Here is a 14,828-nt window from a genome sequence, read left to right as displayed (position 1 = left end):
GATGCCAACTGTTCCCAAATAGCACGACCCCTCAAGCAGCCAATGAACAACACAGGTAATTCTGTGATTGCACATGGCAAGTCATGTCATCCAGCGGGCAGTATTAATGTAATGCAACCTGCTCTCTCATTTCCAGGGGTTCTCCAATTTTTCTTACATATAATATGAGCATCATTAGATTTTTTTGGACCATTCTTACTGGCCCTGTAGAAGGCATATTGGTAACTGAGTTGGCCTACTGGGCTACTTCAGAGGGCAGGTAAGAGATAGTCACTTTGCTGTGAATGAGGAGTCACATAAAGTTCAGGCTGAAAAGGATGGCTGCATTTATTTATTCATGACAGATTGCGCTCTCTAAAGGGCATGATGGAACCAGATGGGCAGTTACAACAATCTGGTACTTACATAGTACCACAGTTGCTATTAATTCCAGATGTTTTTCTTTAGTTATCAGGTTTTAAATTCTGCAGCTTTCACAGTGTGATTTCAGACTGTTGGTTCCAGATCCTAAATTCAGGTTCTGGATCACTAGCCCAGTAACATGACTGCGATTCCACAGTCTCCAATCGAGAGGAAAGAATGTAGAACAACCAGCCTTTAAGCTGGTTCGACATCCTGCTCACACTATCCCATAACCCTGTTCTCGTTCACCCTGACCCATCAGAAAAACAGCTGCACATAGCCCCTCCCCAAAACCAATCTTACCTCTGTGACAACACATTTTAAGGTCTTTCCTGATATATGACTAATCATGTGGTTTGGTGTCAAAGATTGTTTGAAAATTCTGTTGAAGCACCGTGGGACATTTCATTAAGTTGCTATAGAGATTTAGGCTGTGGAAGGAGACAGAGAGAAGCATCCTAATACATGTTGGGAGATTTTGCACAATTTCTTCAATCCTCCAGCCCTCATACACCTCAGATGATTGAAACCTCTGTTGCTATATCCCCCACCCACTCGCCCATCAGCCCCATTCTTGCCCCAGTCTCATTTACTTATGGTACCACACTGCACCTTAAATTTAAAATTTTCACGCTTGTGGTTAATTCTCATCATGGCTTTTGTTCTCCCTATCGTTGAAACTATCTTCAGCTACAGTTTGGGAACTACCTATTCCATTGACTGTGGATCCTCTTTCCCATCACTTGATCATTGGCAGCTGTGCATTCAGCTATCTCTGTCCCATCATTTGGGATTCTTGCTCTATTGACTTCCACTTTACCTTCTCCTTCTCCTTTTCATTGCTTAACTTTCTGACCAAGCTTTTAGCCATCCCTAAATTGACTTTTGGTTCTGCATCCATGTTTTTGTTGGATTGAGAGATAATTCCGACATTGGCTTGTTTCCAAACCATGGGGACCTCCTCTGCGTTCTGACTATCTTGGTGTGCTCCTGGCTATCCTTTCCTTTTGACTGTGTGAAAGATGAGGCATGACACCATGTTTCTGGTTGAAGGATTTTTAATTATACACTTGATTGAGGTGAGTTTCTGATCCCACATTCCCTCCATCAGTAAGTCCACCTCCTTCTGCCTCCATTATATAAGCCATTTCTGCTCCTATCTGGCTATTGAAACTCTCATCCATACATTTCTGCTTCCTGATTGACTATTGCAAAGCTTTCCTGGTTATCTCCTATTTTTTATTATTCTTAAACTTCTGTCCATTCACATTTCTGCTGCCCTTATGTTAATTTGCACTAATTCCATACACCCATTGTGCCTGTGCTTATGCATCTATATTGGCTCATATTTCATTGAGGGCTTGAAATTAAAAATTCGTATGTCATGTTAAAACTTTCAGGAACTCTGTGCTCCTGCAACTCCACCCTCATCCCTCATTTTCCTCAATCCATTATTATTGGCAATTGTTTTGACACTAACTGTCTAATATTCTCCTCGAATCTCTCTGAATTTCCATTTCACACCTTCCTTTAAGATGTTCTTTATTTTTTCACCAAAGTTTTCATTCAACTCATGTCTCAACTTCAGTTTAACTGTCATTTTAGTTGACTGGTCAGCATGCTTCTGAATAAAACATCTCAATGTGTTTCAAAGTTAAAATGCCATATAAATACATATTGTTAACAAAATATCTTAGTGCCATAATAAATAGTTCACTGCGATTTGGTTTACATACAAAAAAAAAGCTTTTGATGGATTTAATAATCTTAAAGATAGCACTCCTAACAGTCAAATGATATGATTGCTTCTACTTTCAGGAATAGAAATTTCTTAATTACAACTGAGAATAATGATTTTCAGTTTGACTGACATGGACGAGCCTCACTAGTCTTCACGACTTTGATATTCACACGGCCCAAACTTCTGAATCATGATATCAGATCGACCTTTTCTGAAATATAGAAACCACCAGTTAGACTAATTTCAAAACATCAAAGCAAGATTATTGTTGGTAATATATAGTTGCTAGAGTCTGGAATTAATAACATGGAATAAGATAACTGCCTGTATTCTAATTTGAATCACATCCCTTTCATTCATTGCCCCTCTACTCAACGACCTCTATTAGCTCCAAGTCCAGCAAAACTGCAATTTTAAAATTTTCACCCTCACATTCAAATCCTACTGTGGCCTTACCCTTCTTTGTCTCTGCAAACTCCAACAGATCTATAATCCTCCAATAATTTTGAACCTCACATGTATTCTCCACTCCCGTCACCTAACTTTCAGTAATACATAAACTAAATGTCCAGTCTTTTCTGCTGTCTCTTCTCATTTAATGTCATCCTCAAACTGACATCGTTGGCCAATCCTTGAGTCCCCATCCTACTATCTCCTTTAGTTAAGAGCTAATGACTGTCTGATTTTACAATGCCTTGGAATGCTTTACTACTTTAAAGACACGGTATAAAGTTTTGCCTTGAAAGGGCTGGGGCATTGGCTCTCACACATTGGCCATGCTCCTGTTGCTGGTATTATCACTTTCTGTCAGGAGGTCATAGGTTCATGCCATACTCCAGAAAGTTGAGCTCATCTTCTAAGTTGATACCTTGAGAGCAATGTTATGAGAATGTTGTATTGTCTTTCTGACGATACTTCAAACCACGATCTTGCCTGTTTGATACCGACAAAAGACCCTGATACAACTGATTGAAGAGGAAATGAGTTGATCTGGTCCAAATTTATCACAGTCTGCAAATAAAGCCATATTACCAATCCTGATATATTGTATACTGTATCCTTTCTAGTGCCCATTGTGACAATCTCTGCCACCTAGGGTTGACTTTTCCTGATCTTCTTCCTTCAGGATTTGAGTGGGATATCAGACCATCATCCCCACCCAAGCTTGTTAGACATTCATGGCAGTATTCTGACTGGATACAGATAGTTGACAGGAAAATCCAGGTACTGCTGTAACACCTCTAATGGCATGGAGAGATTTCAGTGCATCTTCCAGTGAATGGATTGAAATGGTACAAGCCACAAATTATTCATACACTCAAGTCCTGACCAAGAATCCAACTGGGTTGTTATGATATTTAAGGAAGTCAAGCCTTTGAGATGAATAATCCTTTGCAACAACTGCCGCAGCATAAATTCTCCAACAAAAGTATTTGGGGGCAAGTTTATTCTCTCCTTTTATTAGAAATAAGTCAGCATTTGACCAAACTGCCTCACCAGGGCAACAGATCTGTTTAGAAACAGATAGAAAGTTCTGTCATCAGAAGGAGATCAAGATATTTAAACGCAGTCAGGTTAATTGTCACTACATACAGCCTCACATTCTGAAGTAGTGAATGAGAAGATCTGCAGGTTTCTCTGTTACATAGAAAATACTAAACTAAACTCTGTTCCAGAAAATCGTACTCATTCCAACTCTCCAAACACCAGCTCTTGAATTCCCAAATTTTCAACCATTAATATTCCTCTCATTGTGTTGATGATGACAGTGTATCTTGTTGTGAGTTGCTTATTTGATGTTTTATAGAGGGAATGTGTTCTTGCATATTAATTTATTCTTCCATTGAGGTTATCTTGCTTCATTTCCCTTTTAACAACACTGACCTGCCTGCAATATGTGATGTTATAGAGACATAGGAACATGTAAAATAGGAACAGGAATAGGCCATTCGGTCCTTTGAGCCTGTGCCATCATTAAATATTATGATGGCTAATCAACCAATTCAGCATCCTATTCCTGCTTTCTCCCCATACCCTTTGATCTCTACAGCCATGAGAACCGTATCTATCTCCTTATTGAAAACATGTTTGGGCTCGGGTGCTTTCTATGGCAGAGAATTCTACAGACTCACCACTCTCTGTGTAAAGAAATTTCTCCTCATCTCGGTCCTATTTGACCTTTCCTATACACATAGACTGTGACCCTTGGTTCTGGATTCCTGATCATCAGGAACATCCTTCCTGCTTTTACGCTGTCTAAACCTATTAGAATTTTATAGGTTTCAATAAGAACACTCCTCATTCTTCTACATTCCAGTGAATATAATCCTAAACATCCAATCTCCCACCATATATCAGCCTTGCCAGCCCATGAATCAGTCTGGTAAACCTCCAATGCACTTCCTCTATAACCAGAACATCCTTCCTCAATTAAACAGACCAAAGCTATGGATGTATGTTTGCTCACTAAGCTGGAAGGTTCATTTCTAGACATTTTATCACTATACTAGGTAACATCTTCAATGGGCCTCAGGCGAATCAATGCTGAAAATTCCTGCTTTCTATTTGTATGTTTAGGTTGGTAATGTCATTTCCTGAGGTGATGTCATTTCCTGTGGTGAAATCACTTCCTGTTCCTTTTCTCAGGGAGTGGTAGATGGGGTCTAACTCAATGTGTTTGTTGATAGAGTTCCAGTTGGAATGCCATGCTTCTTAGAATTCTCATGAGTGTCTTTGTTTGGCCTGTCCTAGGATGGATGTGTTGTCCCAGTCGAAGTGGTGTCCTTCCTCATCTGTATGTGAGGATACTAGTGAGAGAGGGTCATGTCTTTTTGTTGCTAGTTGGTGTTCATGTATCCCGATGGCTAGTTTTCTGCCTGTTTGTCCAATGTAGTGTTTGTTACTGTTCTTGTACGGTATTTTGTAAATGACATTAGTTTTGCTCTTTGTCTGTAATATTGAACTACAGAATATTGAACTACAGAAGCAATCATCCCAACACCCACAAATGAAGCTGCATCAGAACATTATTCCAACGAACCAACACACACTGCAGCGCAGAGGTACTACGCATTGCGGAGAAAAATCACCTATACCATGTATTCAAAAAGAATGGGTATCCAATGAACACAGCCCGCCGCTTTCTCAGCAACAAACCCAAATAAGCAGACAAAACGCATCTAGAAACCCGAGCCACTGTCCCCTACATCAAAGACATCTTGGAAATGACTGCCAGACTACTCAGACCCCTTGGCATCATGGTAGCCCACAAATCCACCAACACACTAAATCAGCAGCTAATGAACTTGAAAGACCCTATACAGACACTGAGCAAAACTAACATCATTTACAAAATACCATGCAAGGACTGTCACAAACACTACATTGGACAAATAGGCGGAAAACTAGCCAGCAGAATACATGAACACCAAATAGCCACAAAAAGACATGGCCCTCTCTCACTAGTATCTTCACATACGGATGAGGAAGGACACCACTTTGACTGGGACAACACATCCATCCTAGGACAAGCCAAACAAAGACACCCACGAGAATTCCTAGAAGCATGGCATTCCAACTGGAACTCTATCAACAAACACATCGAGTTAGACCCCATCTACCATCCCCTGAGAAAAGGAACAGGAAGTGATTTCACCACAGGAAATAACATTACCAACCCAAAGAAACCCAAACATATAAATAGAAAGCAGGAATTTTCAGCATTGCTTCGCCTGAGGCCCACTGAAGATGTTACCTAGTAGGGTAATGAAATGTCTGGAAATGAACCTTGCAGCTCAGCGAGCAAACCTACTTCCAAAACCTCAACCTGAGCTATAAATCTTCTCAAAACTCGCTAAGACCAAAGCTGTACACAATATTCGAGTGTAGTCTTACTGAGGCCCTGTACAACTGCAGCAAGACATCCCTGTTCCTGTTCTCGAATTCTCTTGCTATGAAGGTCAACATCTCATTTGCTTTCTTCAAAGCCTGCTGTGGGCTTACTTCCAATAACTTGTACACACAGGTCTCATTGCATTTTCCCTTTTTCCAAAATATCACCATTCAGATCACACATTTATCCACTTTAAACTTCACCTGCCATGCATCAGCTCAGTCACTCAACTTGTCCAAATCACACTGAAGTCTTTCTGTATCCTCACAGCTCAAGACAGGAATCCTGGGACCTCTCCATCTCCATTAATGACGACCGACTTGACACTGACATTTTTTACAAACCCACCGACTCCCACAGCTACCTGGATTACACCTCTTCCCACCCTATCTCTTGCAAAAATGCCATCCCGTATTCCCAATTCCTCCGCCTCTGCCATATCTGCTCCCAGGAGGACCAGTTCCACCATAGAACACACCAGATGGCCTCCTTCTTTAGAGACTGCAATTTCCCTTCCCACGTGGTTAAAGATGCCCTCCAACTCGTCTCGTCCACATCCCGCACCTCCGCCCTCAGACCCCACACCTCCAACCGTAACAAGGGCAGAACCCCCCTGGTGCTCACCTTTCAAACTACAAACCTTCGCATAAACCAAATCATCCGCCAACATTTCCGCCACCTCCAAACAGACCCCACCACCAGGGATATATTTCCCTCCCCACCCCTCTCCGCCTTCCGCAAAGACCGTTGCCTCCGTGACTACCGGGTCAGGTCCACGTCCCCCCTACGACCCACCCTCCCATCCTGGCACTTTCCCCTGCCACCGCAGGAACTGTAAAACCTGTGCCCACACCTCCTCCCTCACCTCTATCCAAGGCCCTAAAGGAGCCTTCCACATCCATCAAAGTTTTACCTGCACATCCACTAATATCATTTATTGTATCCATTGCTCCCGATGCGGTCTCCTCTACATTGGGGAGACAGGGCGCCTCCTAGCAGAGCGCTTTAGGGAACATCTCCGAGACACCCGCACCAATCAACCACACCGCCCCGTGGCCCAACATTTCAACTCCCCCTCCCACTCTGCCGAGGACATGGAGGTCCTGGGCCTCCTTCACCGCCGCTCCCTCACCACCAGACGCCTGGAGGAAGAACGCCTCATCTTCCGCCTTGGAACACTTCAACCCCAGGGCATCAATGTGGACTTCAACAGCTTCCTCATTTCCCCTTCCCCCACCTCATCCTAGTTTCAAACTTCCAGCCCGCACTGTCCCCTTGACTTGTCCGGACTTGTCCGACATGCCTATCTCCTTTTCCACCTATCCACTCCACCCTCTCCTCCCTGACCTATCACCTTCATCTCCTCCCCCACTTACCTATTGTACTCTATGCTACTCTTTCCCTACCCCCACCCTCCCCGAGCTTATCTCTCCACGCTTCAGGCTCACTGCCGTTATTCCTGATGAAGGGCTTTTGCCCGAAACGTCGATTTCGAAGCTCCTTGGATGCTGCCTGAACTGCTGTGCTCTTCCAGCACCACTAATCCAGAATCTGGTTTCCAGCATCTGCACTCATTGTTTTTACCTCTATATATACACACCATCCTAGCTGAAATTTCCTGTGTTTGTAAATTCAATATTAATCTGTAAGTCCTGAGGATATTGGCTCTCCAGCTCTGAAGGCTCAATATAGATATTGAAGACAAAAGGGATACTTACCACAGTCACACCACCCACACCTCTTGGCATGTCCCATGTTGTAGGCCCCCAGGGTGAAGGCAAATGTGGTTGAGGGAGCAATGTGTTGGCATTAGTGTCGAGTCCAGTAACTGTGGGCTTTCCAAAGTTAAGGATCTATCAGGTCTCTGAGTCCAGGACATGGCTGAAACTCCCTCGCACATACAATCCCCTTCTTTCACCCTAGTCATTGTTTAGCCACTAGGTCCAACCTACACCTGGTTTTCGACTTGGTTATTTGATTAGATACACATGCAGTGTGTTGTCAGGTAGGCAGTTGTCACATGCTGTTGGTGCGTCATATAGCAAAAAATTGCCTCAATAACCTGACAGATCCCTAATGACAAGCAGCCTACAGTGAAGGAAGTATAGAAAGAGCATTGGCATCTTCTGAATCTTCACTGTCACTGTCATCCTCACACTCCATCCCTTAATCTCGCCACTGGAATCAGTGCCCACTGTTTGGGATTTCCCTTTGTTTCCACCTTCTGTTTTAAGGCCCTTCTTTGATCTCGCACTTGCACAGAATCTGCTGAGATATTTTCAAATAAGAATGTAGCTGTCAAGGCTCTGTCAGAAGGGAGCTAAAGAGCACACCAATACAGCAGTACTGACTATCTTTGGCTCAAATGCCAAAGCGCTATCAGACAAGAAAAGGCAATGCAAGGCACAGATGCTGTGAGCATTCAGGTGGCATTCAGTGAAAAAGCACTAAGAGAGGTGGCATTCAGTGAACAAGCAGCCCGGAGATGTAGCCTGGTCCAGTCTGTTGGCTGGAGGCCTGTCCCTATGCAGTAGCCTCTCAATGCCAATTGCTGGTACACACTGCAATGGAGTCTGTACTTCCTGAAAGAGCTGTTTGTGGATCAGAGATGTACCATGATAGATGTGAGGGGTTGGCAAAGGCTAGATGCCAATATCCGTGAATGAGGGGAATGTGTGGCAGATGCCAATAGATCCTGAGATACCGTTTGGTCCGAAACAAGGTGGAGGTCTTTCGGAACCAGAATCGACGTTTCGGGCATGAGCCCTTCTTCAGGAAGGGCTTTCCTGAAGAAGGGCTCATGCCCAAAACATCGATTCTCCTGCTCCTTTGATGCTGCCTGACCTGCTGCGCTTTTCCAGCAACACATTTTCAGCTCTGATCTCCAGCATCTGCAGTCCTCACTTTCTCCCAATGTGTTCAGTAAGCAATATTTCCCCATTAACTGACAACCTGCCATTGTCGACTGAGAAGGTTCCCACGCCGCTTAGTAAAAACATAAAAGTTGGAGTGAGTTGCTCCTGATGTTGAGATGGACCTCATGGACATCCCATCTGATTCTGCCTCAAACCTCACCATCGTTCACATTATTCAGACCCCTATGTGATTCTGCTCGATATTGCAAAAGACCAGAATCAGAGGGATATTCAATCTGTTTGCAGATTTTAGTGTTCAGTTTGAAATTAACTGCAATTTGATTTTTTAAAACTTCATTCACAAGATAAGGATGTCACTGACTAAGCCATCATTTATTGCCCAGAGGGAAGTTAAAAGTCAATTGTATTGCTGTAGGTCTGAAGTCACATGTTGACCACACATGTAGACAGTAGTTTTCTTCCCTGAATGAACCAGATGGGTATTTCCATCAATGGCAATGGGTTGATGGTCATCATTAAACCCTTAATTCCCAATTTTCATCAAATTCAACTTTCACTATCTGCCGAGGCAAGATTCAAACCCAGTTCCCCAGGCCATTACCTGACTCTCGGGATTAACTGTCTCGTGATAATACCACTAGGCCATCACCTTCCCCAGGTTTACCCACATTCAGCTTCTTCACAGCCAGAGGAGTAAAGGAACTCTTCAGTCTTACTAAATGTTCAGTGAAAGCAGTGAGTTTATAAGCAATAACAAAACTGTATTTGTACACCACCTTTTCACCTTTCACCACCTCAACATGTCCCAAAGTTCTTCATGTCCAAGGAAGTCATTTTGAAGTGTAGTCACCATTTCTGTTTTCAAGGGCAGAGAGCCAGGCAAAAGCTGTGAGGAGGCAATTTCAGAGAGTGGGATCCAGGTGGCAAAGAAATGACTGCTGATGGTCGGGTGAAGACAGGGAATGAGGAAGCACAAGAAACCAGGATTGGAAGCTGCTTCTCTTTACAGAGTGTTTGATCATCAATTGTTTCACTGTAGTTTATAACAGTTGTTGGTCGAAACTGTTGGTGAATCAGATACAATAAAATGGAAATATGTCTTTATAAAGGTAAAGTGGGTTAAACTGATTATCATAGAACCCCTACAGTGTGGAAGGCGGCCATTTGGCCCATTGAGTCCACATCGACCCGCTAAAGAGCATCCCACCCAGACCTATGCCCCCATCTTATCCCTGTATTTCCCAAGGCTAATCCACCCTGACCTGCACATCTTTGGACTGTGGGAGGATGCCAGAGCATCGAGTGGAAACCCACGCAGACATAGGAAGAACATGCAAACTCCACAAGACAGTCACCTGAGGCTGGAATTCAACCTGGGTCCTTGGTGCTGTGAGGCAGCAGTGCTAACCATTTTTACATCATGCCAATTGACGCCATCGACTTATCTGCTTTGTTTGTCAGACTCTTTGGCAACCTTGCCAAACTCCCTTATGCCTTCACTGACCTATAATGTCTACACCTTCCAGACTCATTTATGCGATGAGGATACAGCATGGATTGAGGATATACAGAAAGATTGCTTTTAATTGGGAGGCCAGGCAAGTGCAGAAGAAACAGAGCAACGGATCTGGCAGCTCAGATACAGCTGCTTTCCTAAGGATTGCCGTAATATTGTATTCACTACCTTGTCACTTTGTGTAACTCATTGTATGTAAAAAATAAACTGATCGATATTGTATTCATTGCTCATTGAATTATTTTATGAGGTAGCAAAGATGATGCACTACATGTACGTACAGAGCGCAGACTAGCCCTGAAATGTTCTCACCCAGAATAAAGCAACAAGCAACATTTCCAAACAATAAGATGTAACTTACTGAACAGCATTGCAAAGGTGGCATTCATTGTCATAGGTGACACCATCGGTCCCACATACAGGTATGTAGCTTTTCGGGCAGATTTGGAACAGCTCTCTTAGCTGATCACAAATGGGCTGAAACAGAGAACACATTCACTTATAGTCATTCAACGATTGGAAGCAAATGTAGATAAAAAGAAGCTGCATATACGTACGAGAAAGCAAATTAGTCACAACTCGCCTCAGTGGCTTCATCAGAAAAGGTGAATTCTGTGGCTGCAAAACAAAAGGTGAAGGTAAGGTAATCATTATGTTTGAGCAAAACATTGGCTGAAAATTCAACTCCCAACTCTGGAAATTCCATGGGGAGGTTATTTTAGGGCATGGATTGGAACATTAGGTCCATCGACATCTGGATTAATTTTTCATTTTTAGAATTCATTTCCCCAAAAGAAGTGAATGCAAGGATAATCTAAGTTTTTGAAACTGAAATTGATGGACATTGTTATTCAAGGGTAGTAAGGAATATGAAGAAAACATAGGTAAATAGAACTAAAATTGAAATATTACCCAGTCTTATTATTCATCAGTTTCTTGCCTATAATTAAGTGCCAGAATTAAAATCAAACCTAAACACCTTCCCGCCTTGATTCACCAGCAGTCCCAACAGCACCACAGCTCAGTCACTGGGGCTAATGGGACTGTAACCAGTCCCAAGAAGAAAAGGTAATGGAACCCCAGACTTGGTAAGTAAGGGGCTATGGGTCAGAGCAGGTTCAGTCAGCTAAGGGAAGGCTGGTGGGGGACAAGTTTTTAAGTGTGGCCACAGATGGAGTCGGGGGATCCTAATTTCTGAAGTGGTGCCTCTGATGGGCACAGGGCGATGTCCAAAAATATTATCTCTTTCTTCCTGAAGGACTTAAGAAACCTTAAAAAGCACTGTGTACACATGTGGTGTGAGCAGGACATTACTTCAGCCAACTTTGAGTATGTAACAAGCTCAATTCTGACCCTTAGTTATTAGAGATGGTGGCCTCCAGATTATCAGGGTAAGTTTGGAGGTAGGTGGGTAAAAGCTGGGCTGGACACCCCTCACACATTTTGAAGGCCCCACCACTGAAATGATACCTGTGGAAGAGCATGTGCAATCCACACTGTTAAATCTTGATGTTTTCATAGATGCAACTGGACCTGCTGATTATTTCCAGCATTTTCTGTTCTGATTAGATTAAAGGTAGAAGACAGAGGGTGGTGGTGGAGGGTTGTTTTTCAGACTGGAGGCCTGTGACCAATGGAGTGCCACAAGGATCGGTGCTTGGCCCTTTACTTTTTGTCATTTACATAAATGATTTGGATGAGAGCATAAGTGGTACAGCTAGTAAGTTTGCAAACAGTCTATAAAGACAGTTTAATGTTTTGGCTGACATTGTCCATTCAATACAGTATGCAAGGAGGCATTCCCTTTTATAAAACTTGCGCCACTGCCAGCTTTTCAATTGGATTTGACTAATGTACACTGCAAAAGGATGACTGTTAAGCAGATGTCATCACTGATGCAGAGCTAACTGCAACACAATGCACAATTCAGGATGATCTTAAGCAGCTTGAGATCTTTACGATTTGACTTCGCTTTTTTTATGAAGTAAAAAGACACGGACAAAAATGGTCTTTGCTTGGTACAGTGCAGATAGCTGCCTATCAAGGCTTACAGTCAAAAGGCCTCTGAGCCATTGCATCAGTGAATCTGTTCTGCACACTGGTAAACTACAGAATGTCAATCCATCCCAACATTGTCATTCATCAACTTTAAATCAATTGTCTCCTGAAAAGGATAACCCCATAGATTGTATCAGATATTTGAATTCGAGCTGATCTGCAAATGGTCAAAACCCTTTCCTTACAAAGAATCAATGTTGTGCTTTTAGGGGGAGTTAACATGTTGCCTAACTTTGACCTTCACAGCTTGAGGGCAGAGAACGACTCGGTCTGTGTGATTTTTCCAGCACCATGAGAGTCCTGAGAGACTAGTGAACACAGCCTGTGTCTCTGTCTCACAGGTTAGTAACTGGAGTCTGGCTGCAATTTCAGATCAAGCAGATGCTGTCAAAACCCATGAACTCTAACTGGTAAACACAACACCCAGGAAACCCTCAAACCTCTGTACTAGAGGAGGTCCTTCTACCTAGGAATGGATGTAAGGAAAGCCATATTTTGCTGAACATTTTTAAAAAGCAAGTCTCATGAAATTGAAGAGTCCGTGGCAATTTGAAACAAAAGTTTTACCATCCATTGGTTTCATGAGAACTATGAGACTAGGCAGAGGTCTGCTGAACATATTCTGAGGTATGTGTGTTATATCAATGGACAATGTATCAATTGTGTCCACATTAGCTGACCAGGAGCCATCCATCCCAATCTCACTTTCTATCTCTTACAGGTCAGGGTTAGGATTAGGATTTGCCTTGCATGTTAATGGCACTTCAAGTGCAGAACGATATTTTTTAAATGTTCCTGCCTCTAGCATCCTTTTAGCCAGTGATTTTCAGACACCTACCGCACTGCAGGTGAGAAGATTCCCCACAAATACTCTCAAAATCTTTGACATCTTATAATAAATCTATACCCAATGGTTACAGACCCCTCAACCAAGGGGAATAAGGTTTTCCCATCCACTTTTTCCAGACTCAAACATAATTTTTACACATTTTAATTGAATCATCCCCAGCACTCTCTGTTTTAAAATAAAATAATTTGTGGAAAGGGAATACCATAGTGGTATTATCACCAGATTATTCATCCACAAACTCAGCTCTTGTACTAGTGACATGGCAGATGATGGAATTTGAATTCAATACAATAATCTGGAATCAAGTGTCTAATGATGACTATGAATCTATTGCTGATTGTCAGGAAAACCTGTCTGGTTCATTAATGTCGTTTCGGGAAGGATGCTGTCATCCTTATCTGGTCTGACCTGCATGTGTCTCCACACCCACAGTAACGTGGTTGACTCTTAAATTGCCCTCTGGGCAATTAGGGATGGGCAATAAATGCTGGTCTAGCCAGTGACACCCATATACCATGAACAAATTTTTTAAAACCCTAGCCTATCCAATCTTTCCCCAACACTAATATTCACCAGTCACGGTGACACCATCCCAATTTCCTCTACACTCTCTTTAATACACACACTTCTTCCTATTGTGCAGTGATCAAACTTGCACAGAGTGCTCCACCTATCCGGTGTTTTATGCAGTTTCAGGATAAACTCCCAATTCTTGTTGTTTACACTTTCAATAATGAAAACAACGAAGACAAAGACTAAGATTGCCCTCTGAGAGGGAGATGTCTATCTTACCTATGAACATACAAACTGAGAGCAGGAGTAGGCTATTCAGCCTATTGAGCATGCTCTGCTATTCAGTAAGGTCATGGCTGTTCTGATTCTAGCTTCAAATCCACCTTCCCACTTACTCCTCACAACCTTTGGCTCCCTTGCTGTCCATAAGACCATAAGACCATAAGACATAGGAGCGAAAGTAAGGCCATTCGGCCCATCGATTCCATTCCACCATTCAATCATGGCTGATAGGCATTTCAACTCCACTTACCCGCATTCTCCCCATAGCCCTTAATTCCATGAACCTACCTCTGCCTTAAATGGCCCATCTCTACCTCCTTTGGGAAAGAAAGTTCCAAAAACTGACAGCCTTCTGAGAGAAAAGAAAATTCTTTTCACCCCCATCTTAAACAGGAGACCCCTAATTCTTACACTGTGTCCCTTAGTTCTAGAATGCTGACAAGGGAAAGCATAATTTCAGCATCCACACTGTCAAATCCCATCAGGATCTTCTATGCTTCAATTATGTAAACTCTTATTCTTCTAAATCCAGTGGATACAAGACCAGCCTGTCCAAACTTTCTACATAATGTAAACCCCCCATCCCAGGCATTAGATAAGTGAGCCTTCTCTGAACGTCTTCTGATGCATTTACATATTTTCTTGAATAAAAGGACTATAACTGTACACAGTACTCCAGGTGTGATCTCACTAATGCT

The 14,828-nt window shown here is 42.7% G+C and overlaps 1 long non-coding RNA gene across 1 annotated transcript; it reads right to left on the bottom strand.

Annotated features, from left to right (window-relative positions):
• Positions 1-1,479: 1,479 nt before the first annotated feature.
• Positions 1,480-10,904, bottom strand: LOC122564863 (uncharacterized). Its single transcript, XR_015758968.1, has 3 exons — positions 10,789-10,904; positions 9,688-9,973; positions 1,480-2,354 (listed from the first exon to the last, which is right to left on the bottom strand). It is a non-coding gene; the product is annotated as an uncharacterized LOC122564863 (long non-coding RNA).
• Positions 10,905-14,828: the final 3,924 nt, after the last annotated feature.

The sequence above is a fragment of the Chiloscyllium plagiosum genome, unplaced genomic scaffold, assembly GCF_037043375.1.
Source record: "Chiloscyllium plagiosum isolate Xiang-an unplaced genomic scaffold, Cpla_swu_hap1 HiC_scaffold_2, whole genome shotgun sequence".
NCBI lineage: Eukaryota > Metazoa > Chordata > Chondrichthyes > Orectolobiformes > Hemiscylliidae > Chiloscyllium > Chiloscyllium plagiosum.
This window is presented reverse-complemented; position numbering and strand designations above follow the sequence as displayed.